We start from the raw sequence: 6,351 nt of genomic DNA, 5'->3' as shown, positions 1-6,351 counted from the left end.
TTAAGCTCATTGTTATACAGAAATTGTTAAGCTAACATTCTTGAGATTTTCATGTCAGCTTGCTAAAAGTTAAAATGCCTTGTGCATTTATTTTTGTTCATACAGATTAAATTTGTTCCAACAGAGTGCAAAATTTATATTGTACCATTTATCATTTTTAGATGACTTGCATTTACTATTCGGCAACATATAAGTTGGATCCGAATAGATGACTTAGATCTTTTCTTTCACCACTCTGGTTCGGAGCAAATAAATATTTTTCGTCATCCTGCTCTATTTGTGCTATGACCAATTGTACTATCTTCATGCTTTTCTTGCTTGCAGTGTCCCATTGTTGAAAGGGCATCAGCGCTCTGTCATGGATGATAGTTCAATGAAAAGATTAGGAACTACGGATGAAAGTTCACCAGTAGCGCTGGTGCAATTTTCCCATTAAGATATTTTGTCCCGTGATGAAATGCATGTTTGTACAGAACGATGATTGTAAAATAAATGTATGATCATGTTAATGGTAATGTAGCATTAAGTGCTGATTAACTATTTTGTTTGAAAAGTTTAGCCTAGGTTTGGTAAATTGTATCATGTTACTACGACATGTACGAGAATTTACAGGAATATGAAATTATTTTTAGATGATTAATGTATTACAAATCTTTTAGCATTTGATTGTTCAATTCGCAGTACTAACTATCGCCGTAGCGTTAGTATGGGCATATTACTAGAACAAAAGTGAAGAGGGTAGAGTTAGAGAGAAAGAGATTGACATAAGAAAGACTAGATAGTGCATTTTTACAGGAGGCAACAATCACTAATAAATCATAAAAGAATAAGCGGACAACTTAGCACAATACGATATTTAGGTTTTACTTACCTGTTAGTTAGATGCTGCAATTGGCACAATATCGGGCCATTGAGGAAGTGAAGAATGATGTGCATCATTCTCATTTGTACTACCATCCTCCATCATCAAAACTATGAGGAGACGATGCAATCCTCAGTCTATAATCAATCTGTTTTCTTATAAGTACGACACTTCTGTCAGTGGGTTAATGGTAACGAAGATGGAGGGATTATTTTGGCGCTAACAGAGGAGTAAACAGAAATTATCTCCCGCTCTCACCACCAGCAATTGCAGGGCTATTTAAGAAATAATCTGCTGAGTAATTTTATTTATTATAGACTAAATAATCCACAGCCGTTGCTTTAGAATGAACGTGCCGGATGGAAGGAATGTCACAGTGTGACATTACTCCGTAATGTCGGAGGATCTGGATCCGAACCAACAAACCAAAGAGATAGTAAAATCTTAACAAACATTAAACATCCTTTGTGACTTTCATTCAGTTATAATCAGAAGGAAAACCACCTGAATTCCAACATAATTGACAAGTTGAGAAAGCCTGAGAGACTCATAAGCATTGAGCTTCCCCCAAAAGTTAGCAACGTCCCCTGATTAGACCTTAAAAGAGTTCATAAGTTCAAAACCATCTAAGAAGACTTCATCTAACCGAACTTCTGAAACAAAATACAGGTCGACCCCTATATAACTATATAGCATCAGGTATATCATCCACCTGAATTCCAACATAATTGACAACAAGTTGAGAAAGCCTGAGAGACTTATAAGCCAGCTTCCCCCAAGTTAGCAACATCCCCTGATTACACCTCAAAAGAGTTCATAAGTTTCAAAACCATCTAAGCGGACTCCATCTAACCAAACTTCTGAAACAAAACACAGGTCGACCCCTATATAACTATATAGCATCAGGTATATCATCCACACTACCAGCTTCCTTTAGCCTTTTCCTTAGTTCTTCCTCTTACCTGATTTGGCTTTTGGAAACCACCTGCAATGGAGATGACACCAACACATTATCAAAATACTAAATCATTCCTCGTCAGCCATAACCCGGTATTTATCACACCTCTTTTCCTCAAACAATCTCCCATGTTCTTTGGTGTTTCATTAATAATCCCCACATCCCTGAGAACACACTCATTGTATCTACAGTCCTATTTACAGATTGTGACTGGAAATCTGGATTCTTAGTTGATTGTGATTTTTTCTTTAAACTCTTTGTCCAAAACAATTTTTTTTTTAAGTTTGACAAGAACAGTAGATACGAATGGGTGAAACAAAAACAAGCCCTTGTTTCTGTTTTGATCCCCTTTCATGATCAATAAGTGATGTTGGACTCTTAACAGGCCCCGTTTTTGCTAAGCTTGGAAAACAGAACCATAGATACAAATAGGTGAAACAGAAACATACATACGAATGGCGGCCTGGACATCATAGTCAAGGATGGGGGCATAATCATCATCATCAAGATGACTTCTAGCTGCACATGGTGGATGCACGATCGTGCTTGCTTCACCACAGAAGATACAACGACCTGTTCACAACAAAGCCAAGACATAAGGCAAAACAATAAATATATTACACCAATCCAGGGCATTAACATGCATGAAAATTGCAATCACATGCCACAGTGTGTCTACTACTTGACGGAAATAAAATTAGGAACATCACAACAAGGGTTCAGTGACTCACCAAAACAAGGGCTACTATCTTGAACAGGGCAGCACATGGGTTTTGCATGTGATTCATAAAATCGACCAGGTTGTGAGTCCCAGAATTCAGCGAAGAAGAGTCTGCGCACAGTGGTTGGTGCTACGGTTGTCTCACCATTGAACTTGAGCACACTGCCATGGGCGCTTGCCAAGAAGTTAGCATGGTAGCATCCACATCGGGCTGATCTGGGTTCCTCTACTCCGCAGATGAGATCAAGCTTATACCTTGGTTCCTGCAATAACAAACACAAGAGGGTGGATGGAATTTTAGCACACTTGAAGAGAAGCAGGTCCAACAATCAATCAAAATAAGTTTCTACTCTGAATTTACCCAGGGATGTTGCCTAGAATATCTCAGTAGCAACTCTTCCAGCTTGCTGCGAGCAAAACTATGCGAGTTCACATAGGCTGACACTCGCAATGATGCTGACAAGGCTTGTGGATTGAATGGTAGCACTTCTCTTGTCGTGATAATTGTGGTTAGCTGCGTTTTGATCATTTTGTTTAGCTGCTCCCAATCATCACCAGAGATAACACACCCAGAGCCATCACTAATGGATCTCAGAAAGTAGCGCAGGCGGTCGAGCTTCTCGCTGGAGAAGGACACGAGCAGCGCGGCGAGCATGGTGTGCTGTGGGTGCTTGGAAGCCATGGCTGCAGCGGCGTAGGGGTTCTTTGCCATCACGGTCTGCTGCAGCTTCTCAGTGAGGTCACACTGCCAGGACCAAAGGTACTCCACAGCCTCATGCTTTGAGAGCGGGGCGCCAGTGGTGGTGGTGGTGATGGTGCAGAGGAGGGCAACGAGGCCATCGAGGGAACAGGACGCCATGTCCCGCATGGCGCGGGTGTCAAAGATATCATGTGGTAACTCAGCCTTGCCATCACCTTCGTGTGGTTGCGGAGGGTATGCGGCATCATACAAGACAGCATTCAGGATTATGTTTGACACAGGATCCAAGGGGCCATAGCAGTGTCCGGACACAAGGAGGGCACGGAGAAGGCGGCCACGGCGCATGGAGTCGTCACCCGTGGGCAGCACGGCGAGTGCCCGGATGTAGAAGCCATGGATGGCATCAAGGAGGCACATTTTCAGGGACAGTATGTACTCGCATGGCGAGGAAAAATCATAGTCCAGTTGACAACCACCACTACTGCACTTGGAAAGCTTCATCTCCATGGCTGAGCTATCATCAAATGTCAGGTTGGAGATGTATTGGAGTTGCTGAGGTCGGATGTGATCTGGGGTTACGATTTCGGTCGAGATTCGAGCAAAAGCACCTCCCACAATGCAGGTGGCAACCTGCAGGGTGCCATGGTTGGTGGCTCGATGAGCACAAGCATCGCCATTTGGGCAGCACAAGAAGTCCATGTTGGCAGGCAGGCACTGGCGTGCAAGAAGTAGGTCCATGATGGCCCGAACGTCATGGGTGGTGAGCAGCTCCGATCCCCGCAGCTTGTCCATGATAGGAGAGAGCAAATGAGACGGGTACTGTGCTGTCATGGTCTGCACCAGTTTATCCGGCGCGGGGTGGTCTGCTTGGACGGCCGCGATCCTGAGTGCGATCTTCATCCTGCCATCGTCAGGAAGCAAGGATGGTTGGGGAAGACAGCGGCGGCGGTCATGGTGGACGAGCTCGATGGCGAGGAGAAGGTCGTAGGAGGCGAGGTAGAGGTAATGCCTGGCCTGGTTGTCGGTGAGGTAGCGGAATTACACCTTCATGAACGCGAGGAGGCCACAGAAGGAGTTCAAGGAGATGTACCCCCAGCCATGGTTGTACGTCCTGCGGGTCCTCTTCTTGGGGGGCGGCAGCGGCGGCAGGTGCTCTTCCAGGTCGTCGGAGGCGAGGTGGGTGATGGCGTTGAGGATGATGTTGGTGACGGGGTCGGCGAGGCCAAAGCAGTATCCGACCGCGCCGACGCAGTGGAGGAGCTCCGGCATCTCCTCGAGGGGTAGCCGGCGCGCCGCCTCGGCGACGTACTCCCTTATGGACTCGGATGATTTGTCGGCCGGTGGCAGCCATGGCTTCTCCTCCTCCTCCCCGTGGTAACAAGTCCATCTGCCCAATCGGAGTTCATCAGAAAAGAAGCCGCCGGTCCGGCTCGGATTCGCTGCTCTGCTCCGTGGATTTGGGGATTTCACACCGGACCTGCTCCCCCGGCTTGCTGTCGATTTGGCGATTTTTCGCCGCTTCATCTCCTACTACGCCGGGGCGGGGCGGGGCGGGGCGGGGCGGCGCTGCGCGAGCGGCGGCACGAGGTGAATCACGGCGACGAGTCCACCGGCAGTGGATAGGGTTTGTAGCGATTCGATTTTGGTGGCATTCAGTTTGTGAGAATTGGGGAAAGGTAAATAAAAGGATGCGACATGCGAGTACCGTACCGGAGTCCGAGTACCGAGAGTCCAGTCTCAGAGTCCGGGTAGGAATCGATATTCGATACGAAGAGACAAGTCTTTATGATTTTTTTTTGCGGGGATTATTATTATAATTAATATAATAATTAAAAAATAAAAATATTGTCTCCTTTCCCTGTTTGGCACTTGGCACGGCGTAGGCAATGTATTGGGGGACAGCTAATAGGCGATCGATCGATCCCCATTCCCCTATACACTCTCCCCTCCCGAAACCTCTAATGGGCGATCGATCGCCCAGCCCATGGGGTAGCGATCGGGTGCCCCCCTCCCCTCCCTTCACCTGGTTTTCTTTTTTAGCACCACAATTACTTTCCTATTTTAATAAATTTATGCACCTCAAGTTTACACATCTAAAGTTTAGAGACCAAAAGTATACAAGTCAAAAGTTTATATATCCGATTTAAATTTGAATTTGAATTCAAATATTTTCTATATATAATATTTCTATACATCTAAAGTTTATACACCTAAAGTTTATAGACCTAAAGTTTATAAGTCAAAAGTTTATATACCCGATTCAAATTTGTATTTAAATTCAAATATTTTCTATATATAGTATTTCTATACATCTAAAATTTATACACCTAAAGTTTATAGATCCAAAGTTTATAAGTCAAAAGTTTACATACCCGATTCAAATTTGAATTTGAATTATATCTGATTCAAATTTGAATTTGAATTCAAATATTTTCTATATATAGTATTTCTATACATTTAAAGTTTATATACCTAAAGTTTATAGACCCAAAGTTTATTAAGTCAAAAGTTTACATACCCGATTCAAATTTGAATTTGAATTCAAATTTTTTATATATAGTATTTCTATACAAAAATTTTTCTAACTTTTTGTTTTTTTAAAACTTTTTTTTGGTTTACTGTAGCAAGAAGAGAAGAAGGGGAGGAAGAGGGGAGAGAGAGGGGGAGTAGGGGGACGGAGCCCATTAGGCGTGCCCCCCCCCCTCCTCCCCTTCTTCTCTTCCTACTACACCATAAATTTAAAAAAAATAAAAAAACAAAGTTAGAGAAATTTATGTATAGAAATATTATATATAAAAAAATTTTGAATTCAAATTTAAATTTGAACCAGGTATGTAAACTTTTGACTTATAAACTATGGGTCTATAAACTAATATTTGAAATCAAATTCAAATTTGAATCGGGTATGTAAACTTTTAACTTATAAACTTTGGGTCTATAAACTTTATATGTATAGAAATACTATATATAAAAAATATTTGAATTCAAATTCAAATTTGAATCGGATATAATTCAAATTTAAATTTGAATCGGGTACAAAAACTTTTGACTTATTGTCAGGGTTATGGATACCACATATCTAATAGTAGTCGACTACATCTCGGCAGGAC

The 6,351-nt window shown here is 42.8% G+C and overlaps 1 pseudogene; it reads right to left on the bottom strand.

Annotated features, from left to right (window-relative positions):
* Positions 1-1,424: 1,424 nt before the first annotated feature.
* On the bottom strand, positions 1,425-4,912 carry LOC127758109 (uncharacterized; annotated as a pseudogene).
* Between the last annotated feature and the right edge of the window lie 1,439 nt (positions 4,913-6,351).

This window comes from Oryza glaberrima, chromosome 12 (genome assembly GCF_000147395.1).
Source record: "Oryza glaberrima chromosome 12, OglaRS2, whole genome shotgun sequence".
Lineage (NCBI taxonomy): Eukaryota > Viridiplantae > Streptophyta > Magnoliopsida > Poales > Poaceae > Oryza > Oryza glaberrima.
Note: the sequence above shows the minus strand (reverse complement) of the source record. Positions and strands in the feature narration are given on the sequence as shown.